Raw genomic sequence first — 25,722 nt, forward strand, 5'->3', positions numbered from 1 at the left:
TAATAATGCCAACAATTAGAAAGGGGTCTCCTATCAAAGATGTTTCAAGGAGGCATCAACACACAGGCGCACAGTGTAGGCACTGGCGTGAGCTCCACAGGGTCAGATGGGAACTCATCAGCAGAGAATCGAGCCCCAGGAGATGCTCGAGTGAACACATATATACATATACACGTTCGAGTGTTCAGAGTGAGGACATTTGTTACAGACAGATGTGATTTGAGACAAGCCTTGCCAAATTCTCACGGGGAAGACATGCCATGAAGTTAGCCTGGCTTAGAATTCAGGTCTGTCTGGCGCCAAAGCTCCCAATCTATCTGTGACATCCCACTGCCTTCACTGATTTCTGCCTACATCTCCACGGTTCTGAAGCATGGTGGGTGGAGAGGTTGGAAGGATAGGTGGATGGCATATGGCGGGTGGATGGAGGAGAGAGGGTAGATGGTGCTTGAATGGATGATGGGGGATAAGAGAAGGATGGTGGGAGGAAGAAGAGGTGGGTGGTGGTCAGATGTGCCGTGATTGGATGGGTGGCTGATGGCAGGAAAGGTAGGAGGATGAATGGGTGGGGGGATGGAGGAACGACAGATAGATGGACAAAGACACAGACTTGCTTTATACATAAAAGCTCAGGAGATGTACCCTATATAATGAAGTTTTAGAATATAGGTGAGGTTCAGTGGGGTGGAATCTGGAGCTGACAACCAAGAAAGAACTCTTTAGACATCTTTGGTGCAAAATGGTGGTTTATTAAAGCACAGGAACAAGACCCGTGGACAGAAAGAGCCACTGCCCGGGGCTGTGAGGGGTGGCAGGTTATGTATGATGGTGTTGGGGAAGGTAAGGAAAAAGGGAGGTTTCAATAAAACTTTCGTATGCTAAAGACCTGCAGGATACCAGATACCAGAGGCCTTGCCATTATCAAGGTCGGTTTTTTTTTCCCTTCTTAGCAAGGTATTAACATTAAGATAGTTGGGAGATTCCTAAGGAATGTCACATATGTCCCACCCAGGAGTGGGGGTGGGGGAAGGTTGCACACGGTGTCAGCTTGGGTTGTCAGGGTTGTCAGCTCGGCCAACCTTCTGTTGCCTCATGATACAGATGAGACACTAGCCTGGAGTGAAGTTCAAACGACAGAGCGACAAGGTATAGTCAGGTACTTAAGAGTTAGGTTACTCTTTGTCAACATAATGACTCCATGGTAGTTCGTAAGTCTTATAACTGAGTACTTACTATGTGCCAGAGCCTGTGCTAAGCCCTTGAGAGGGATTATGTCACAAAAATGCTGAGGTCGTTGCTATCATACTCCTACAGAATTGGGAGTTTGGAGGTACGTCTGTCTCCAGGTTGCACAGCAAGTAAACAAGTTGGCAGAATCAGGACTTGGACTCAGGCTGTTGAAAACCCCAAACTCCTGTGCTTACCCACTTTGATGGACCTTCTTCTCACATCAGAGCACCAGCTAAGGGTCAAGACATTTTCCCAGGGAAGAATACACCAGGTCTGAGTCTGAAAAGCCAGGAGAAGGAAGAGCTGTCGAGGCAGAAAGTGCAGAAAGCCCAGCACCAAGGAGCCATGACAAATCCACGGGAGAGCAAAGCAGGAGAAAAAGAGATGAGGCTGGAGATGTAGGCCGGGACCACGTCAAGGCGGGCCTCAAGTGCCATATCTAGAATAATTAATAGTAATATTAATAGCAGAGTACTATGAGTCAAGCATTCTGCTAAGTATCTTCCTTGTATTAGCTCATCTGATCTTCTTAAATATGTGAGCTCAGTTGCTACTCTTTGCCCAATCTGCAGCTGAACATCTGAAAGACTGAGTCACTGAGCTGTGTGAAGGTCACACAGCTGAGAAGTGGCAGAACCAAGCCTCGAACCCACATCTCTCTGACTCCATGATCCGTGTCTTAACCATGATGCTGGACTGCCCTGTGTGAGCTTGAACTTAATCCATTCCACAAGGGTTTGGGCTTCCTCCTGTCCAATGGGAAGCCATTGGAAATTTTGGAACAGGGAATAACCTGATAAAACACATGTCTTTGAAACGTCCCCAATGATGCAAGTTGTACAGAGAAAGACAAAACTGGCCTCTACTGTAAGCCCACCTTTGATTGGCCTCTCCTAAGTGCCTCATTCTGCCTACACAACTTGGAGCTCACCTCCTAGCCCTCGGACCCCACTCATTGGGTCAGAGGCCAAAACAACAGCTTCTCTATGGGCCCGTAAGCAGGACCTGACCCTCACTGGGCCTCAAATTCCTGATGGGAAGGGGGTATCTCCTCCATCTTAAAAAATATCTCTCCAGGGGCACCTGGGTGGCTCAGTGGGTTAAGCCTCTGCCTTCGGCTCAGGTCATGATCTCAGGGTCCTGGGATCAAACCCTGCATCAGGCTTTCTGCTCAGTGGGAAGCCTGCTTCACCCCTCTCTCTGTTTGCCTCTCTGCCTACTTGTGATCTCTCTCCCTGTCAAATAAATAAATAAAATCTTTAAAATAAATAAAAAATAAATAAATAATACCTGGTTTAAAAACAAAATCTCTCCAGCTCTAACATTATACTTCCCTCGGATGTCCTCTGGGGCTAGTCCACTCAATGTGTCACTTTTAGCCACTCATAACAGCCTTGGGAAAGTTGACTTCTGCCTTTTTCCCCACCACCGTGAAATTCCAATGGCTCTTCCTCCCAACATAGAAGAGTTATTTTGGGCCACGGTTCAATATAAAGCTTTGTTCTCCCAGCCCTTGTGTGTCATCACCAGCTTGTCGCTACAGAATCCCCTTCAAGACACCTTTGCCTTCCGGAGCCACTAACTCCAAGGGGAAGTTATTTATAAGCCTCTGACGGTGCATAATTACTGATTGCGTCTGGCTGAGGGGTTGTCAACAAGTAGCCTTCCGCTGGAGACTGGCTTTCTTAATGCCAGCAGATGTGTCAACTGTCACTTTGTTGAGACTCTGGGGAAGGTCTGTTTTCCATTTAAATGTAGCCCAAGAACTCAATGGAGGTAGTGGCAGGGATTGTAAACCAAATGGTGAACACCTGCCACTGGCCTATGCCCTGAGGCGTATTCAGGTAGGCCTGGAGCTCTCAGTCCTTGATGGAAGGGCAAATCTGATGAGCCAGATTTTGTGGTATCCAGAGGTGTGGGCTTAGAACCAGACTGCCTGGGTTCAAAGCTCAGCTGGCCCCCACTGGCCTGAAGAAATAAGGAGACCACAAAGCAGTGGTCCTTAAAGAGTGGTCCCCAGCTTTATGAGAGACCCTGTTAGAAATGCAAATTCTCAGACCCTACCCCGACCCACTGAATCAGACTCTCTCAGGGTGAAGCCATAAATCTGGGTTTTAAGAAACCCTCTGTGTGAGGGGCGCCTAGGTGGCTCAGTGGGTTAAAGCCTCTGCCTTCGGGGCTCAGGTTATGATGCCAGAGTCCTGGGATCGAGCCCCGCATCAGGCTCTCTGCTCAGCCGGGAGCCTGGTTCCTCCTCTCTCTCTGCCTACTTGGATCTCTGTCAGTCAAATAAATAAAATCTTAAAAAAAAAAAAAAAAAAAGAAACCCTCTGTGTGACATTTGTGACATTAATACACAATGACATCTGGTTGACATCCCTTCCTCCCTTTGTCCTAACTGGTCATCCCCTAAGATGAATGAAAATGGCAACATTCCCTGTGTGACTTAGGGCGGGCCTTTTCCTTTGCCTGGGCCCTTGTCTCCATGGTGAAATGGTGAAAATACAGGGCTGGCGTGGGGAGTAGGTGATATTAAGACTATGACAAGCCTGAATGGCCTATCCTACCTCTCTTTTGTCTTCCCGGGTTACTTGAGGAAAATGTCCCTGGGACAAAAGGCAGCCCCACCTGATTCCAGCTTGGTTCACTGGCTTTGGAAACATGCGGAAAAGAGAAAGTGAAGAGAAAAACCAAGGGAGACAAGTGACTGGGTGGCTCTCAGCAGGCAGCTTCCTCATCTCTGGGATCCAGTTCCTCCCAGCCATTAATAAACATGGCGGCCAAGGGCCTTCCATCCAGATGACTGGGGGAAGAGGAATGGTTTCTGAATGATCAAGACTCAAATCCTGGTTCCAGCTGAGTGACATGGGCAACTTGCTGCACCTCCCTGAGCCTTTCTGTAAGACAAAAATTATCATCCCTCCATTCAGGTGGTGGAGACAAGAAAATGAGATCTCTGACCAAGAGGCCCTTCTCGAGCACATACTGTGTGCCCGCTCTGCAGACAGAAAGGTGACAAGACAGAGGGACACCTGCCCCTGTGGAACAGATGTTCCAATGAGGGAGAGAGATAGTCAGCATCCAGTTACGAAGCTAATTACCTTACTTCGGCGGTGATCCAAACATGGTGGCAGAAGAGGGACTCACTCTGATGCGTGAGCTTTGAGACAGGTGAGGAAATGGTAACATTTGGTCTGAGAGCAGGAACTCCGCAGGCAAAATTCCAGAACCCTGAAGTCCGCCTTGAGAATGCTGAGCACTAAGAAGCAATAAAGGATTTTCAGCCGGGGCATGAAGTGATAGTAAATCTGAGCTCTTTTGAAAAACCCTCTTATTTAAAAAATAAATAAATAAATAAATAACAGACCATACCAAGTGCCGATGAGGAAGTGAAGCCACTAGAACTCCCTGGCAGGAACGGGAAATGGTACGACAACTTTGGGAAGGTTTGGCAGTTTCATATAAAATTAAAAGTACTTTTATTACCATCTAATCCAGCAGTCCCATTTTTAGGTATTTACACAGGTGAAATGGACCGTATGTTCACACATACGCACACGCACACACACACACGCACACACACACACACACACACACACACTGGAGGCCGATGTCCATAGCAGCTTTGTACAAAATCACAAAAACCCAGAAACAATCCAGATGTCGCCTGACTGCTCAACGGAGAAACCAAAAGGCCACTGCTAAAGAGTAAAAAGAAACAAATCACAAGTCCATGCAGAAACATGGCTGAGTCTCCTGAGGAGGCCATGTGAGAGCAGACTAGCCAGCATCCACTGTATTATCATAGTCACATGCTATTTGAGACAAGTCAGAGCTCCAGATAGAAAACAGATCAGTGGTTGCTAAAGGAGAGGGAGATGGAGAGGCATAGGGAGACTTTGTGGGGGGGCTGTCATGGAACTGTTCTATATGCCTTGATTAAAGTGATGGTTATGGGACCGTACATGAAAAAGAGGGAATTCTACTGTGCGTGAATTATGCTTTTTCTTAAAAAAAAAAAAAAAAAAAAAAGTATTTGTTACAGAAAGGAGAATAGTTAGGGCTGGGGGACCATTAAAAGGGACCTGACACCTGTCAGGTGTCAGGTGTCAGAGATAAGAGATGACAAGCTTGTGCTCAGGATGGGGCGATAGGAATAGAGAAGCAGGCAGATCGGAGAACTGGCCCAGAGGTGAGTATGTACACAAAGTGCCCTGCAGCATAAGGATGGGCACCTTACCTCTCTCCATGTCATTTACATGAGCCGTATGTATATATAACTTTCATATACATATCTGCAACTCCCGCCAATCGCAGCATGTTATGGCCTTGCAGTTTCACCAGGGGCAGTGGTCAGGTGCAGGGACAGAGGCATCACTGGGGGCAGAGTGGAACAGAGATTCACAAGAGGACAGTGGGGCAGGTTGGAGTCAAGACACATCTATGGTGTGAACAGGGTCCTGAGCAATGGCAGCAGAGGCACAACCAGGCCTGTCCGTGAATAAAGAGACCCATGTAAGGGTAACAGGTGATCCTGACAGGTCTGTCCCGGGCTGTGATGACCCCTCCCTGTATCTGCTTATATATCCCTCTCCTCTGAGTATTTGAGCCTCAAAGCAGAGCCGTGAATCATGGTTCAATTCTCAGGTCTAATTATTTCCTTGGATGACATTACCCTGTCCCTCAAATCGTGGACACAGAGTGAGTCTTGAGCAGTAAGACCTGGGGTGGGAGTCATGAGACCTGAATCATTATCCAGCTCTGACCCTCTGACTCGGAGTGACTTATTTTCATTCTCTGGGTTTTGATGTCTGTGTTTGGAAAATGAGCTGGTTGATCTCTAAGGACTCACCCAGCCTTTAGAATAAGCAAATTCTACCCCCAAACGTTTTTGTTTTGCCCATCCCTAATTCCAAAATGTGTGTTAAAATATCTTACCAGAATAAACAGAGCAAGATAGAATGAACTGATTAGGAAATTGAGATGAAGGAGGCCGAGGGTAGGATTAAAGGCTTGTACTTTCCTTGACCTTGGAGATTGAATTTATCTCCAAGATTTCTAGCAGCCAAAGCAAAGAACCAATCAAGATTCATTAGATTAGGGGCACCTGCGTGGCTCGGTCGGGTGAGTGTTAGACTCTTGGTTTTGGCTCAGGTCATGATCTCAGGGTCCTGAGATCAAGCCCCATGTCGGGCTCTGCACTCAGCTTGGAGTCTGCTTGTCCGTCTCCCTCTTCTCCTCCTGCTCGCTTGCACATGCTCTCTCCTCCCTCCCTCTTGAATAAATAAATCAAATCTTTTTAAAGAGTTACATTAGATGAGAACTGTTTGGTAGAAATTTCTGTGATGAAGTCTGTGATAGAGTATTCTATACCTGGCCCATTCAAACACGTGGCCATTGGGAACTTAAAATGTGGCTAGTGTGACTGAGGACGGGAGTTTTAAACCATTACTTAATTTTAATTAGTATAAATTGCAGAAGCCTCTAGCCACAGGTTTCACACTGCTGTTGTATCAGAGAGTGCAGCTTTTGATAATTTATGGTGTTTTCTCAGCGTGCCAATTCTAAATTTACTGTCTCGGTTTCACCCCTCATTGCCTGGTCTGCCATACTAAAGGCAGACCTTGTCATTATTTCCCCTTTGTCAGCTGGTACAATGTTATGTTTTGTCACTAGCGGCAAGAGCAGGACCCTGAAGGAGGAAGGGGCTTCTCTTCTTGTTTCCAGCCCACTCTCCAGGGTAGGCTTCCACAGCTCGCCTGGTTTCTGCAGCCAGGATCTTGCAACACCTGCAGCTTCTGCAGGTGCCAGCTCCCCCAACACACATGGCTTCTCCAGTGTCTGGCAGCTTCTCCAACACTCAGCTCTGGAGAGCAAGCACCAGTCCTTGCAGGACTCCCGGAGACAAGCAGCTTTCCCCAGGACCTCTTCAAGTGACTTCAGAGTGGAAGGCCACAGACCAAGGACCTCCCTGTGAGCAGCCTCCCCTAGCAACCTCCCTTGGGCAACTTTATAACAAGTTCTAAGGCATGGATGGCATCTCCCGGCAGATGGCTCCCCACTAGGAACCCCAGGGGCAAATGTCCAGCAAATCCTGCAGGTGCAGGACTCAGAGACTCATCCACTATCTCCTTGGCCCTCTCCAAGGTCTGAATCAGAGCCATAGGGCTGGGAGCCTTTCCTAGAGCACTCTCTTAGTCCCAAAGGCAGCACTACCCTCAGAGCCTTGTATCCACTCTTCCAGTATTCTTCACGGTTCTTTCTGTCTCACTAGCCAATTCTTTGTTACTCCAATCTTCTCTTATAGTTAATTTTATATTAAACTTTCTCTGTTCCAATTTCCGTGTAGTTTTTATCTCTTGATTGGACTCTGGCTGAGATAGGAGTAGTCTCTGGAGACAGACCTGTAGAAATGGGATTTGGGTGTTGATGTGGTCATACCCTTGGGCTTGAGAGCAATAATGAGCTCCTCACCACTGGGAAATGGGATGCTAGTGGTCCACTGCAAGCAGTGCTGATTAAATAAGCGATCACCTGTGGTTGACTGTGATGAAGAACCCATTGAGACAAGTGCCCGGGGAGCCCCGTGAGATGCTTCACTTGACTCTATGGCCATAATCATGACAAGAATGACTATAGTGTGGGATATATTCTTTCAAGTGGACTGGAATGCTTACAGAGGGAAAAATTGCCAAGTTCAGTTCAAACCATGGTCTGAGAATTAAAAGGATAGAATTTAAGTGGATTGAGTGTCGGACTCTTGATTTCAGCTTAGGTCATGATCTTAGGGTCATGGAGTCCGGCCCCATGTCACACTCTACACTAGGCTTGAGATTCTCTCTCTCTCTCCTCTGCCCCTACCCCCTCTAAAAACAACAACAACAAGACCAAAGAATAGAAGTTAAAAGAATGCTTTATTTCCTAAAGACATAAGGTTGATATGACTGAAAATAGAGAATTTAATTTTGTGAGTGGCTGAATGTCAATAACAATTGAATTTACGGCTTCATTGAGTTGTTCATGTGAAACTGAATTGGGAAAGAAGGGGATCATAAAATGTGAAAGGAAAACATCTGATCAAATCCATTTGAAACTGACAATCTTGAACCCCTGTGTCATTCTGAGTACGCATTATCAATGGCAGGAGCTTTCCCCCTGGTGTATTAGGACACTAGCACTTTTTTTCTTGAACCCTGTAATAACTTCACCTAAGGCAAATGTCTTGAGAGGATAGGCTCACTCTCCTCAACACCCACCATGACCACCCCTAGTTGCCACTAAACCCATTACTAGGGTTAAATATTAGCGTGCTTTATGGAGACAGGTACACATGATGACCTTGGAGGAAACATCTTAAATATCCAAGAATTATAAAATTGTGGTAATATTTATAAGCATGAATCTGGGATCATGCACGGGTCTGGATTTGAAGAGTGTTAGACCAAGGATGGTGGACTGTAACACTACAGTGAGCAAATTCATTAATGTAGATGAACCTAATAGAGAATCCAGAGTTATTACGTTATTTCATACCCCTGGAGGTATCTCTAACTGCTCACTTGGTGATTGACTGAAACTTGAACTCAACGGTGACTTACATTTAATGAAATTGAGAGGCCACAGCCTGGATTTACACAGATAGAATTATATGAAAGAAGAAATTAAAAGATGTGGGGATATGAGAAGGTTTGATTTGATATGAGAAGGATTTGTCATGTACAACCTGCATACTCACCCACCAACTATGTTCCATGAGAACACCCAGAAGATACTCCCTTGATTAAGGCATTGAGAAATACATTTGAATTGTTCTTGGAAGCTCTGTGGTTGCCCTTTTTGAATGATAGGTTAAACTGTAGGGAATGTCACCATTGATATGGGCTCCCTGATTTCAGTGAAAATCATGGGATCCTGAAGTAGAAGAGGACAAAAGGCATTACTTAACTCCTGCAGATCAGGTGGGTATATCTAATGGTGGCAGGAATGTACCAATAACTAGATGTCTTGGTACACAAAGATCTTTGGAAATAGCTAATCGATCATGGAATCCTGGGGATGAAACAGATGGACACCCTAGTAGGGAACTGCCTGACTTCTATAACAGGAAAAGACTCTCGGTCTGGTAGTCAAAAAATCTGACCCAGTGTTCACAGTAAAGAGTCATGGCTCTCATCCAATTTTGAAACCTAGGTGAATTCACAGAGTAAGAGCCCTTTGATTGAAGGAGCGATGGGATACCCTTGAAGAATGGCTCTGCACCATTGCCTCAAATATACACAGTAAATCATCCTGTAAGAGTTCCCCAAAAGGACTGGCAGTCATTTGCTAGAGTGACTTTTTTAGGAGGAAAAAGAAAATTTCAGAGATAACTAGATACTGGGTTTGAGCTGATGCTTATTCAGAGACACAAAACCCCAATGCAGCCCAGAGTGGGGGTTACGGTGGTCAAATGGTAGAATCTTAGCTCAAGTCAGAGTCACAGTAGACCCAGTTCATCCACAAATCCATCTTGTACGTTATTTTTCCAGCTTCTAAATTTATCATTGAAATAGACATACTTGACAATAGGCAGAGTCCTCATACTGGCTCTCAGACCAATGAGGAGGATCATTATGGTAGGAAAGACTGAGTGGAAACCCTCAAAATGTCCCCTTTTGTTGCTGTGCCAAACCAGAAGTAATACCACCTCACTGGGAAAATTGCAAAGACTGATGTCACTTTCAAAGACTTGAAAATAGTAGGGATAGTGATACCTATCACATATCCCAATGAACTCACCAGTTTGACCTATGAGGAAATCAGACAGATCTTGAAAAATGTGAACTCTTATAAACATAACCAGTGACGCTTCCCATGGCAATTGCTGTTCCAGATTTAGTATCTTTAACTGGTACACATCAACATGGCCCCAGGCACTTGGTAGGCAGCTGTTGGATTGTCTAAGGCCTCCCCACACTCCAGATCAACGTGTACAGACAGCTAGAAACAGTTTGCTTTACTTAACAGGGACAACAGTCTACCTTCCCAGTTGTGCCCCGTGAATATATCAGTTCTGTTCACTGCCATAAACAATGATCTGTAGAGATTTTAATTATCGTGATATTCCATAAAATGTCATACCGATTCACTGCATTGGTGACATTTTGCTAATTGCATCTGAGCTTTTTTATTCATTTCATATTTTTTTTAAAGATTCTGTTTATTGATTTGACAGACAGAGATCACAAGTAGGCAGAGAGGCAGGCAGAGAGAGAGGAGGGAGCAGGCTAGGCTCCCTGCCAAGCAGAGAGCCCGATGCGGGGCTCCATCCCAGGACCCCAGGATCATGACCCGACCTGAAGGCAGAGGCTTTAACCCACTGAACCACCCAGGCGCCCCCATATTTTTGTTTTATATGCAAGTTTTTGAAATTCAATCTTACAATTTGGTCTTCCGATAACAATATTCAGTGAGACTGTGACAGAACCAGGGGACAATGAATATAGCTAGCAAGGGACACAATGCCTGTTGGGGATGGTGCTTCTCTTTTGGGAGACAGGCTGAGAACTTCTTCATGTGTAATCAGGAGAACTCTATCTTATTAGATGGGAAGTCTAATCCCATTGGGGATTTCTGGGACACAGTGTAGAACCCACACCTCAGGGCTATACCCCCCGTGGGTCGACACAGATAGACTATTTATGTGTGAACTCGCACCAGTCGGTGGCTGAAGGCTCCTGGAATTGCTGATGTTCCAAGCACTTCTAGCCTGCCAGGCCAATGGCAACAGGAAGTGCCTGGGCAGAGAAAGGCAGGGGCCCACTTTTGGAAAGAGTGGCAAGGGCAAGAGGATGCATGTGAGGCCCTGACAGGGTCTGCTCCTCTGCAGTTTCCTTCTCTCTAAACCAAGGAGGAGAGGGGTGCCTGGGTGGCTAACTGATTTCAGCTCAGGTCATGATCTCAGGGTCCTGAGATTGAGCTCCGCATTGGGCTCTGCCCTCAGCAGGGAGCGTGCTTGAGAGTCTTTCTCTTTCCCTCTGCCCCTACCCCTCTCAAAAATATGTATAAAACAGTGACACCTGGGTGCCCAAGCCAGTTAAGCAGCTGCCTTTGGCTCAGGTCCTGATCCTAAGTTCCTGGGATCAAGTCCCACATCAAGCTTCTTGCTCAGCAGGGAGCCTCCTTCTCCCTCAGCCTGCCACCCCCACCCTGCACCCCCCCCCACCACTTGCGTGCACTCTCTCTCTGATTAAAATAAAAATTAAATTTTAAAAATAAATTTAAAAAAAAATGTATAAAACAGGGAGGAGAATTCCTACTTCCTACGGTTGTTTCTGTGCTGCTGAACTTGCGAGCTCCAAGAGTTAACTATTCATCACTTGGGGGCCCTGAATTGCCAGGAGAACTAAGAGAAATGGTGTAGAGAGAGCAGCTGACAGAGTCCAGCCTCAATGTGAGTCCCTTTCCTTGCCCTTTTAGTAACTGCTTGCCTAAATCCAGGACCTACTCGGTGCCCGAGCGGTACAGGTGCTAATCATTCTATCCAGAAGAGAAAACAGAGGCTGGGAGGGTTTAAGTCGCCTCCCCCAGGTCACTGACTGCCTGACTCCAGAGCCCTGGTGCTTGGCCTCCATGTAGCACCACACCAGCAAGGGCTGGCTTCTGACATGCTCGCCAACAGTGCCCATCGAGGAGCTCAGGTACCAGATGCCTGGGAAGCATCCGCCCTTGCCAGATGTGACCCAGATTAGCTTTGGGAGAAGCTGCTGCAAGGAACGGGCCTGTCTTCTGCTTCTCTTCCTTCGTAATTGGTGTCCCAGCAATAGCTCAGGTGGGTGGAAGAAAGTCTCCTTTCTACCTGCCCCCAGGCTTTGTCCTCTTCTGCCCACACATGCCTCCGAGGTGTCACATAGCCTCACCTTCTGAGGGCTTCCTTCAGGGGATTAATTTTGAGTCTAGGCCAGGCTCTTTGTTCTGTCAATCTGAGCACAGAAGACATGGACATTCTGCCTGCTTTTTACCTTCTGCCTGGGAAGGCCCAGGCTGTCGCTGCTCACCTCTTCCTCACTGAGCTCGTAGTCTCACAGAGGCAGACTAGGCATGTTTTTAGGGTACCAGCACAGAAAGGCACCAGAAAGGAATGGTGATAGGTGCAAACCAATGTAGTGACCAGGAAAATGGCTTTTCCATGTGGGGTGTGCTTCTGATATCAAGGATTGGCTCCTTCAACTCCGTACCCCACCCCTGTGCCTACTTCACCACATGCTAGAGACTGGTGGACACAAGTCTACAGACCGGGTTCTTGAAGAACTTGATTTCCAAAAATGGCCGTGCTGTGTGGAAGCGCGAAGTGAAGCAGAGAATGTACTTCCTCCCTCTGCATTAACAAGCGTGTTCTTGGAGCATTCTTTGCTCCTTTGCAGCAGTGACAGCAGAGGTCCAGTGACGGGGGCCTCATTTTGTTTTACTAAGACGAAGGTCCGGGGACATCTGTTTGCTTGCCTTCAAGCAAGGCAGAGGCCATGTGGCCCTGGAGCCAAGAGTGGTCACGGTTTCCAGATCTATGCATCTCAGCTGAGGCAATGTGACCTTGGAGCCAGCCAGTGACTGAGACACAGACTTCCTGAATCTTCATCTTCCTCATCATAGAAGCTCCTTTGGTGGAGCAATCCCATCGGCACATTCTGGGAGACATTCCTGGAGGTTCCGCCTACATCTGGGAGGCAGACAGTACATCTTGCTTCTCTGCACCCAAGGGCACACACATGGTCTTCAGCAGATGCCCACAGAAGCCTCTAGACATTCTCTGACAATTGTGGGGCCTACAGGCAATTGTGGAGCTCCAGGCCACCCATCTCATACTGAAAGAGGCTCCAGAAAACACATACCTGACTTCATTTGATTTTCACAGCAACCCCATGAAGAGGAGGCTGTTCATAATCCCACCTTACAGATAAATAAGTAGACGTTAAATAATCACTCTAGGCCACAGATCTGAGTGACAGCGGAGCTCCTCTTCACTTTCTCCTCTCCCCAGCCAGCATCCTCCTCGCTCACCTCCACTCCTCATTGGCTAAGGAGAGGAGAGGGCTGGGCAGGAAGGATGGAGAGAGATCTCCGGGAGCCAGGCAGTGGTCAAAGCACAAACTATCCTTGGAATGTTAGAAAGTTCTCTTGGAAAGTCCTTCTCAGCCCGAGGCAAATTCTTTTAAAGTACTTTCTTGATTGGAAAAATCTGGTGCTGTGAGGCTGGAATTGAACACGTGGGAACGGCCCAAGGACATTGGGTAGCACAGCTGCAGAGTAAGGAAGCATGTCAAAAAGGGGGCACCATCAGAGGTCAGAGCCAGGTGGCATCCCACAGAGACAGGCCCCAGGGGGCAGTCAACATTGTCAGGACCATGGCAGCTTCAAGGGAGGAACCCAGAGGATGAGTGTTCCAAAGACACTCATTAGCTGTGCACCCTTGGGGAAGTGACTTCACCTCCCTGAGACTCAGCCTTCTCATCAGCCCTCTGCCCGAGAGGCAGAGCATTACAGGGGTTAGGACTGCTGGCTTTCCAATCCGACAGCTGAGTCCTTGGCTTTGTCACTTGTTGCGTGGTTTCTTTGTGCCTGTTTCCACATCTGTGAAATGAGGATGAAACTACCAATGAAACAGCATCACTGGGACAATTGAATGAATTGGCATAGGAAGAGGATTTTGCACTGCACCAGGCATATAGCAAACACCAAATACATGCTAGCTGTTGTTTTTCTTACCTAAGAAGGAAGTGTGAGGATTAAAGGAGACAGTATAGGGGTGTCTGTGGGGCTCGTCTGCCTTTGGCTCAGGTTCTGATCTCAGAGTCTGGGGATTGAGCCCTGCATCAGGCTCCCTGCTCAGCCTTCTTCTCCTCTCCCTCTGCCTGCAGCTCCCCCTGCTTGTGCTTTCTCTCTCTCTCTCTATCCAATCAATAAATAAAATCTTTAAAAAAAAAAAAAAAGAGAGAGAGACAGTATGTATGTAAGGTCTCCTATGTACTTTGCCTTTGATGATCAGCTCAGAAAGTGGTATTCTGGTTATCTAATTCTGCCTTAAAAACCATTCCAAAGCGTAGTGGCCTAAAATAACAATAATCAAGTACCTTGCTCACAAATCTGCAATCTGGGCAGGTCTTAGCAAGGTTGGCTCATCTCTGCTCTGTGCAACATCAGCTGGGAAGGTTAGAGGGGGGCTGAGGGATTCACCTTCCAAGATAGCTCACTCCCATGGGTAGCCCGTTGGTGCTAGCTGATGGCAAAGAGTTCAGCTGGGTCTATAGACCAATGGCCTATGTTATCTCTCCATGGCCACACCATGGCTTCTTAGGCTTCCTCACAGCATGGCAGCTGGATTGTCAGAGCAAGTGTTGCCAGAGACGGAAGGTGGAGCTTCCAGTGGCTAAAGGTGTTAGCATGAAGATGGGCCCAAATTCACTTCCGCTGTATTCTGTTAGTCAAGCACTCACTGAGCCTGTCCATTCTCAAGGGGAGGGAGACAGATTCCTCCTCTTGAATGGAAAGAATGTCAAAGAATTTGCCGCCATCTTTAATGGAGGTAATTTGTGTCCTCACTCCAGGTACTAGCTCTGGGTCCAAATACACAGACGGAGGTGAGTAAGCTCTTTGTTCGCAAACCACACCCCAACCGAGAAGTGGATGATCAAAGCAGGTAAGAGGGACCCCCTCCAAATTGGATAAGTCCTATTTGCTATTCCAGTTTCAGTAGAAGAGAGTTTGTGAGTCTCTCATCTCCCAAGATCCCTGGGTCAAGTGCCTGCCTTGCCTCCCCCGAATCCTGCTTCCCTCTCCCTAGAGCTGGTCGGGGAGCCCGTGGTTGTATTCAGGGTTTCAAGTCACGATGGTGAAGCATACAGGCTGTGGAACCTTTGGGTAGCTTCCTAAGCTCTGTCAGCCTTACGTATCTCATTCAGAAAATGGGCATGAGATGCCCTACATCACAAGGTCATTCTGAGGCTTAACTGAGGTCATGAGTATGTAGGGTGCAAGGAAATTAACAAGTGACCCATTGGGCTATTTTTTTTTTTTAATGTGGAGTATTTTTCATTTCAGAGACAGATTTCCTCTTTCCCTCTGGCTCCCCACCCTATTACCTACTAGGTTATGGCGAGGAGGCAGGAGTCAGGAGACTTTAAAGAACCCATTAAAAGTAAGCCTTCCTAAGATAGATAATGAGTATAGATATAAGTACAGCTATTGATAGATAGTATAGTACGTAGAGACAGTATGATCTCGACTATGTGAAAAGATAGAGACTAGAGGAAATGTGCGAGATGTTAACAGTGGTTGATTCTGGAGGCTGAGACTATGGCTGATTTTTTGCCCTGCTTCTCCTTTATAACTTTTTTGTGTGCATCCCCATATCTTAGCAGGCTCCGTGTTACTTTTTAATAAAGACATTCATATGAGATGAATAGATATGTGATGGCGCCCTTCCCATGCACCCCCACACATCCTCCCACACAAACTTGTCTTTCTACAGGGCAGGCTTTGCCCAGGATGATGCTATTGGACCTTTGGGCCGACAAGTCTTCCTTGAGCTGGAATAGACCAGGCATCGGGGGACACTGAGCCTCCCTGCCCCTCGCCCACGGAACTGTCAGTAGCGCTCCTCAGTGTCAACTAAGAACGCCCCCACGTCATGCCAAAAAAATTGTTCTTGCTTTGCAGAGATGCATTTGGGGTGAAATGTCAGGATGTTTGTAATTTAGTTTCAACTACTTCAAAAAAAATGGATAAAACAATTATGTGGAACAAACATAACAATTGAGAAATCTAGGCCACGGATATACAGGCATGGGTTCAATTACTCTTCTTACTTTTCTGCTTGAACATTTTCACAATCAAAAAGTGGGAGGAAACGCCCCCACTCCCCATTTTCCAAATGCCCCTGATGGGTGTGGTACGACCCCTTGCTGAAAAACCTCTGGCCGCGTTTTGTACCAGCCTCTTTTTCATAGATGGTGAGTCCGGTTATAAGTCGAAAATTCCTACAGTGGTGCTTCTTTGGTCTTCAAATGTTTCCTCGATGGCCTCTGGAGGTAGGGGGACTGTCCTCATGGTAACAGAAAGAAGGGGCCCTTGTCCAGTCCGCTGGGGCCTTGCTGGTTCCATGAGGTGTTCCCCGACCTGCCTGGCTAGTGGCGTCCTGATGGTATGAGCTGAAACTTGTGATCTGTTCCCACCTCGAGTCACAGACTCGATGTCTCCACCTCTCTCCTGGGCACATGCGTGGCTCGGAGACTCAGCAGCACCCTCCACGCACCCCTGCCTCAACATGCCACCTAGCTGTTCCAGGCTCATCCATTCTTCCCTGGGGGCACAGAGGGACCTCTGGGGCTCTCCCGTGCCGTACCCACCCTGAAATGATTCCTAACCTGGGGACAATACCGGAATGGCATAAGAGGTTGTAACGGGGGAGCCCAACCATCCACCCATACCTTCCTCATACGGGGCATTTTATAGATTTCACGTACACGCTCCCTTCAGTCACACACCTTTCTGAGTGCCTACATTGCGCTAGGCACTGTGCTAAGAGTCTGGGCTCCCCACCCGACAGCATCTACACACCGGGTGTCTTGATATGTGAAAAGGCAAACAGATCCTGCTGCAGCCATACCCGTGAATATCGAGCAGCTGTTAGAAAGAATAAAAGGAATTGATATGTACTGATAAGGAAAGATATCCAAGCAATGTTGTTCAAAGGAAAGGCAAGTTTCAATGTAATAGGTGCGGTAGACTTGGAGTGGTTTTCCATGAAAAAAAAAAAGTATAATAATAAGAACTGAAAGCAACCCTCTTTCTGTCCCTGCATTAAATAATACTGCGACCGAGTCATAATTTAGTTGCTTGCTCTAGGAAATACCTGCTCTCAGAAGATAAGACAGAATCAGACATATGCCTTACTTAACGAAACAAAATTTGCTCATTGGGACTCACTTCAAGTTCCTTGCCTCTCTGGGTCCACAATCCAAAGCTCTTAGGTCATAAATTTTGCTCCATTTCAACAAGCTACCTGCCTTATATGACCCACCTTAATGAATTCCCCACTTATATGATCAGTGCAGCCTTTAATGCCTTGACAGTGTCCTTCCTTGAAGTCTTCACTTTCTAACACCATTAAGACTTGTTCTGGGTGGTGTTCTCCCTTCCTGCAGGAAGTTGGATACACTTAGCTTTGCCTGATCAACAAGTTTTCCTGGTAGTCTTTTAGGGAATCAGTGATCAAGAATTATAATTACTATGTGCTAGGGGTTGAGCTGATGGTTTTATAGAGTAATCTTATTCTGTGCGATGTTTAGTCTCACATGTTCACATTTTACAGGCAAAAAAGTAAGAATTAGAATTTGAACAACTTACCCCATGTTACATGGGGAACAAGTGGCAGAGACAAACTCAAGATGTCGGATGCAAGAGCCTGAGAGTCGAACCCCCTGCTATGACCTCTGTTCTAGGTGGACCTATTTAGCCAGAGCGACTCCATCTTGGGTAAATAGCCATTTTGTTGTTTGTGCAGTAAACTTAAACTGACCCTGCCCCCCTGCCCCCCAGAGAAACTTACTTAGAAGCATAGTCCAAGAAACCAGGAAAATGTAGTCGGCTAGTTCCTGATAACAGAGCCCAGAATACAAGGACAAGTCAGGCCAGATGGAGACATCTAATCAGTACTGTTTGTAACAGTGAGAGGTCTTGCCCAAACCAAAGTGACTCCATCGTGGGAAGGATGACCATCTTATTATTCACACTGAATATGTCAACTGACTAAGCCTTCTCAGAAAGTACTGTTTGTAATGGTTCCTGGTATGGGGTAATCTTGAATAACAAGTCACCAGACCGGATGAAACTAGCCAACCCGGTGGGTTGAGATACCAAAATATGGGTTGCAGTTTTACCCAATAAAAGGTAGCCTGTAAGATGGTGGGGGGAGTCACTCTCTTCGGAGACGGCCCTGGCCAGTCAGTCTGACTTCTGATACTTGGCATAGAATAAAGCTCTACATAACTTTCACTCTGTCTCAGTCTCGTTCCTTTGATAACGGACCCAAATTATGACTATAGAACAAGTTGCTCAAAATCCCAGTAGCTTAAACATTTTTTTCTTTTGTTTTTCTTTTCTTTTCTATTTTTTAAAAGATTTATTTATTTGACAGACAGAAATCACAAGTAGGCAGACAGGCAGGCAAAGAGAGAGGGGGAGGCAGGCTCCCTGCGGAGCAGAGAGCCTGATGCGGGGCTCAATCCCAGGACCCCAGGATCTTGACCAGAGCCGAAGGTGGAGGCTTTAACCCACTGAGCCACCCAAGCACCCCAGCTTAAACATTTTTTGATTTTGCTTCTGGATCTTCATTTCGGGCTGGGCCTGGGAGAGATAAGTGCCTCCACTCCACTAGCATCAGCTGAGGTGGCTCAGACGCTGGAAGCTGGAATCATCTGGAAGTTCATTCTCTTGCTTATCTGGCAATGAATGCTGTCAGCTGCGACCTCAGCTGGGCAATTAGCCATCACACTTGCATGAGGCCTCTTCCTGTGACCAGGGCTTCTGCATAATGTGGTGGCTGGCTTCCCAGAGAGAGCATCCTAGGAAAAGAGATTTCCAGGTACAGCCGTATTGCCTTTCATAACCTTGCCTTGGAAGTCAGGCAGCATCCCTTCTGCTGCATTCTATCCGTCAAGGCAATCACAGAGTCCTCTCCAGATCCCGGGGAGGGGAAAGAGACCCACCTGCGGATGGGGAGTGGCAAAGTCTGGAAGAGCATATGGGACCAGAAATATTGATGTGGTCATTTTTGGAAACACAATGTTCCACAGACCCACATACGTAGTGTGCATGCATATAAAACCTGAAATATTATATAACAAATAGTTAGCTAAGGTTATTCTGGAGCAATTAGGGTACTTTTTTTTTTTTTTTTAACTTATATGCTGCTTGGATTCTTTTTTTTTTTTTTTTAAAGATTTTATTTATTTATTTGTCAGAGAGAGAGAGAGAACACAGGCAGAGTGGCAGGCAGAGTCAGAGGGAGAGGCAGGCTCCCTGCGGGGCAAGGAGCCCGATGTGGGACTCCATCCAAGGACGCTGGGATCATGACCTGAGCCGAAGGCAGCTGCTTAACCAACTGAGCCACCCAGGCGTCCCTGCTCCTTGGATTCTTGTAAGTCGTTGTAGTACACTAGAGCAACACATTCTTCAAAGTCTAGCGTCCAATCTCTAGAAGCTGATGCTGAAGGTGAGTATAGATACTGACCATTGGCTCATTCTTCTCCTATATCCATTTTCTGCCTCCTGCTGCTCTACTTTATGCCTCAAGAGATGACCTCTATGGATGGTATTGCCTGGATTCCTTTCCCCTCTGTCTTCTGGTTGGGGTGATCCTATGGGAGCTGAAGTCAGAGGGTGAGGGGAGAGAGAGGTGGGTATCTATTCTCCCCTCCCTACCTGCCAATGGTTCTCCTGATGGCCACACTTCCCTATAGGCCAGGATATACGTTGGGTCTTCCACAGCTGCAGGTCTCACTGGATTCCAGTAATATTTCCTTCATCTCCATTTTTCAGAGATAATGGCTTGCCTCTGTGGCTAGTCCCTGGATCACCTCATCATCCCTTATGGGTTTCCTTAATCCTCTCTATTCCTCTATAATTGTCTCTTCATTAAACTCTCTTCAGTTAAGCCCTTTAAGTGTGCTCTCTGCTCCCTACCAAGCCCCAGTCCCTGACTGATCCAGTAAGACACTGATGTAGACAAACATGCAAACAATGACATTACAGTGTACTGACTGCTTTGAAAGCATGTATAGGAAAAGAATATTTTTTTTTAAATTTTTTGAGGGAGAGACGGAGAGCATGAGCAGGGGAGAGGGAGAGAGAGGATCCCAAGCAGGCTCCATACCCAGAGTGCAGCACAACGTGGGGCTTAACCCCATGACCCCAAGACTATGACCCAAATCAAAATCAAGAGTCAGACGCTCAACTGACCGAGACACCTGGCACCCCAGTAAAAGAAGATCTAGGTTTAATTTTTTTTAATTTTTTTAAGGTTTTATCTATTTGAAATCTTGCCATTTGCAATGTGGATGGAACTAGAGGGTATCACGCTGAGCAAAATAAGTCAATCAGAAAAAGACAATTATCATATGATCTCCCTGATATGAGGAAGTTGAGAGGCAATGTGAGGGGTCTGGGCGTAGGGAAGGAAAAAATGAAACAAGGTGGGATTGGGAGGGAGACAAACCATAAGAGATTCCTAATCTCACAAAACAAAGAAGGTTGCGGGGGCTGGGGGTGGGTGGGTAGGGAAAGGGTGGTTGGGTTATGGACATTGGGGAAGGTATGTGCTATGGTGAGTTCTGTGAAGTATGTAAACCTGGCGATTCACAGACCTGTACCCCTGGGGCTAGTAATACATTATATGTTAATAAAAATTAAAAATTAATTAAATTTTTTTTATTTATTTACTTGACAGAGAGAGAGAGATCACAAGTAGACAGAGAGGCAGGCAGAGAGAGAGGGGGAAGCAGGCTCCCCATTGAGCAGAGAGCCCGATGCAGGGCTCAATCCCAGGACCCTGAGATCATGACCTGAGCTGAAGGCAGGGGCTTAACTACTGAACCACCCAGACACCCCAAAGATCTAGGTTTTAAAGAGAAGAGTCAGAGAAGTCTTCTTAAAGAAAATGATCCTTAAATTGAGTAAAAAAAAAGATAAACCAGGGTTCACTAGTTTGTGAAAAAGAGAAGAATGTCCCAACCTCATGAGGTTTCCATGGATAAGGAAACAGGCCAAGAGAGGTTAGGTGACTTACTTGTGGTCACATAGGATGTAGCATAGACTCAAGCCATCTGCTTAATCCTTCACACTACGGGAAAAGTTTATCTTAGTTATATTAGTTGAGATGTTTTTGGCTGCAAACAACCAGGGGGAAAATTACTTAAGCATTGAGGAAAATATTTATACAATACATTTATATAATCTCGTTATACAATAACAAGAAGACGACAGTAAGGTAACTCCAGGGCTATTTAAATGAAATCAAATGTTCAACAAAGTCATCCAAAGGATCTAAATAGAGGAATATGCCATGGATTTGAAGACTGAATATTGTTAAATCAATCCTCCTTAAATTGACTTATAGATTTAATACAATCACAGTCAAATTCCCACAGTTTATGTGTGGAAATCATCCAGCTAATTCTACAATTTACATGGAAATATAGCCTAGACTATATTGAAGAAGAACATACACTACCAGATATCAACATTTAATATCAAACTATAGTAATTAAGTCAGTGTGGTATTGGTACAAGGATAAATAAATAGACCAGTGAACAGAACTGAGGTTCCAGAAATGGAACCAAACATGTACATTCATTTTATTTCCAACAAGGATTCAGTGGCACTGGAAAAATGTGATATTCATATAAAACACAGGCTTGGGGGGAAAAATGAATCTTTACCTCACACCATATATAAAAATGAATGTGATATACAGATCACAGACCTAAATGTAAAGGTTAAAAAGAATCAGGCTTCTCAAGGAAAATATAGAAAAATATCTCCATCATCTTAGGGGTAGGTAAATATCTCTGAAACTGAACACAAAAACAAACAAATAAAACCGGAGCAAAACAAAACAAAAAACCCTACATGGAAAACATTGATAATTTGGACTTCATTAAATATAAGAACTTATGTTCACCAAACGACATCACTAAGGAAGTAAAGAAGCAATCTATAGACTGGGAGACGATATTTGCATTCCACATATCTTATATAGAACTTATATCCAGACTATAAATGAACACCTACAAATCAGTAAATAAAAAAAAAAAAACAACTCACTTTTAAGAGGGGAAAGAGACATAAACAGGCACCTCTTAGAAGAGGAAATGACAAAAATGCACTTGAAAAACTCATCAGAGAAATACAAAATAAAACTATAACAGGGTACCACTACTCACCCACCAGAAGGGACAAAAAATTTTTTTTAAGATTATTTATTTATTTATTTATTTATTTATTTATTTGAGAGAGAAAGAGAGAGAGAGCATGAGAGGGGAGAAGGTCAGAGGGAGAAGCAGACTCCCCATGGAACTGGAAGCCCCATGCCGGACTTGATCCCAGGAGTCTGGGATCATGACCTGAGCCGAAGGCAGTCGGTTAACCAACTGAGCCACCCAGGCACCCCGGAATGGACAAAATTAAAGACTGGTGATAGCACTTGTGGATGAGCACTTAGAACAATGGAAAATGTCACACACTTCTGGTAGGAGTATAGGTTGGTTGAACCACTTTGGAAACTGGCAGTATCTACTAATTAATTGTTACTTATCCTATAACTCAGCAATTTCTCTCCTAGGTGTACATTCAAGAGAAAGGAGGACACCCTTCCACGCAAAGATGGGTACATGGAGTGTTTATTGCACCTTTCCCCCCACCCCCTATAATAGCCCAAAGCTGGAAATAGCTGAAATGTCCATCAGCAGGAAATGAATCAACAAAATTGTGGTACCACTGGAACACTACACAGGGATTTTTTTTTTTTAAGATAAACTACTGGTGTACATAAAAACACAAGTGTATGTCAAAGAAAACATGCTGAACAAGAGAAAACAAACACAAAACAGTTAAGTACTGCTTGAATCCATTTATATTTATTTCAGGCACAATAATTTACAGAGCTAGGAATCAGAACAGTAGAGGCTAGATATTGCCTGGGAGGGAGCACGAGAGAACTCTCTGGACGGCTTGATATGATCTGCATCTCGACCTAGCAGTGGTTACTCGAGGGTATACATGCACAAAAACTTGCCATGCTCTGTACACTTGAGGTTTGAGTATTTTATTGTATGGAAATTATGCTTCCGGTTTGAAAACCTGCTACCGAGCATGTTCACTCTGCCATCCTTCGTGCGTGGGCTTTGTTCCCACCATAATCACAGGACGGGCGCTTCCATATCAAGGGATCGCATAGCGTCAAGAATTTGGGGACAAGGGAGACCCTCTGTTCCGGTGCCTCTTTGAAAAGTAAAGAAACATTCCGCAGAGATTTCTTTGCCTCTCATTGACCACAGTCTGGTCACATGTGCTGGCTTAACCCAACCACGGGCAAGGGAAGTGAGAGTGCAAGGGAAGTGGGAGTGTCCTGATCAGAGTTTACCTCCCTCCTGGTCACATGGGAAAGAGAGGAAGACTTGCTGGGTCAGTGATAAATGCTAAGCTTGTAGAAATCGGTTCTTAAACAAGGAACTGGGCTCACCCCACAGTCGATACCTCACAGGGATAAAGCAGAATTTCACCCCTTACAACCTCTTGTTTTGTCTTTTTTTTCATCTTTTTTCCTTAATGGATCTATCTTCATTGTTTTCCTGTTTAGGTGATTAATATTCACTGTAAAAGTTCAACGAGTATGTGAAAACCCGCTGTAATTAATTCTCCCCTACCCCATACCATGATAAGCACTAGTAAAAGTTTGATCTGTGGTCTTCCAGAATTTTTTCTTGACGTACATGTCATTTTATATATTTAAATGATTCTCCACCCGAAGAAATAGAAGCACATCGTATTTGTCAAATACTATCACTCGCCTACACATTGAACCCTTTTTATCATTTTCTCTGCTGCAACCCTCATTATTCTTCAGGTGTCTAGTGGCCAAGTGCTTCAGGGAAGATAGCCCCCTCCCTGGATCCAGGAGTGAATTATGATTAGTGTGAAAGAGTGGTTCTGATCCATGCTGCCCATCAAAAATACCTAGGGAATTAAAAGATCTATGTGATGGGGACACCTGGGTGGCTTAGTCTGTTAACCCTCTGCCTTCAGCTCAGGGTCCTGGGATTGAGTCCCACATTGGGCTCCCTGCTCAGCCGGGAGTCTGCTTCTCTGTCTTCCTCTACCCTGCTTCCCTGCTCTCATGCTCTCTCTCTCTCTCTCTCTCTTTCTCAAATAAATAAAATCTTAAAAAAAAAAAAAAATCCTATGTGAATTCCTAAGTCCCACCCTCAAAGAGATGCCCAGAGCTCAGAGGTATTTCGGAAGATACGCCAGGCAGCTGGGATTGAGATCTGCCGGTGTCAGCTCTTGGCAATATACCCATTCCCCGATGGGTGCTGATTGGTTTAAGAATGAGGCACATGACCCAGTTCTTGCCATGGGCAATGAGGGGAAATTGATGGACATTCTGAAGCAAGTTTCCTTAATTTCAAAGACAGACATCTTAAGATCATTTCTGTCTCTACACACCGCCCGCAGCATGCCACTCTTGGAATGATGGCAGTCACCTGGGACCGGGAGGGGAGGAGACGAAGAAAATGAGCCAATGGCCTGGAGACGGCAGAGCATAACTGTGGAAAGAGCTTGAGCCCCTGATGATGTCATCGTGCCACCAAATCTGAACTTCTTGAGTGAGATAATAAGATTTTATTCACCCTTTCACCCCTTTGATTTACATACAGCCAGAAGCTTCCTGACTAGGGTAACAATCTGCTTATCTACTTCATTGTTGTGTTTTGGTTCTTATTACAGTTGTGGATTTGTTGCTTGTTTGCTCCCAGCTCCCCACACAGGTGCTGAGGAGAATCACTTGTTGGAGAGAAGGACTTGAGACGCATGAGACACTCGAGGGACTCCAGCTTGGAACCTGGAAAGTAGCTACTCTCCCCAGACTGGGAGTGCCGCAGAGCAAAAAGGGGAGATGCTAGAATTGGGGAGACCCAGCTCAGCTCCAGGAGTGAGGGGTCCAGGGGTTGTGCCAAATGTGGTCAGTCAAGGTCAGGAGCCCCTGCAAGGGTCAGCAGGTGGGGAGATCCTGAGCCCTGGGGGACAGAACGGGCAGAACTGGAATTGGGGGCCAGGGAAGCCATGGAGATAGAAATCAGCCTTAGGATAAGAGGGTCCCTCCCAGTCCGGGCATATCCCATTTCATCTCATGAAACAGGTCCTAAAAAACAGATGTCCTTAATAAAAATATCAAAAGGAGGGCACCGGGTGGCTCAGTGGGTTAAGCCTCTGCCTTCAGCTCATATCATGACCTCAGGGTCCTGGGATCGAGTCCCGCATTGGGCTCTGCTCAGCAGGAAGCCTGCTTCCGCCTCTCTCTCTGCCTGCCTCTCTGCCTACTTGTGATTTGTGTCTGTCAAATAAATTAAAAAAAAAAAAAAAAAAAAAAAAAGGAGGGGCACCTGGGTGGCTAAATTGGTTAAGCAACTGCCTTCAGTTCAGTTCATTATCCCAGAGTCCTGGGATAGAGTCCCACATAGGGCTCCCAGCTCCGCGAGGAGTCTGCTTCTCCCTCTGACCTTCTCATGCTCTTACTCTCTCTTTCTCTGAAATAAATAAATAAAATCTTTTTTAAAAATATCAAAAGGAAACCTATTCCCATTCTATTAAACGGGAAAAACTCAAAACCCTCAACAGATTTCCTGAAATTTTACTGAGGTAAACTCTGTAAAATGTATGTATGTGTGTATATCCGTATA

The sequence above is a fragment of the Mustela lutreola genome, chromosome 9 (genome assembly GCF_030435805.1).
Source record: "Mustela lutreola isolate mMusLut2 chromosome 9, mMusLut2.pri, whole genome shotgun sequence".
Lineage (NCBI taxonomy): Eukaryota > Metazoa > Chordata > Mammalia > Carnivora > Mustelidae > Mustela > Mustela lutreola.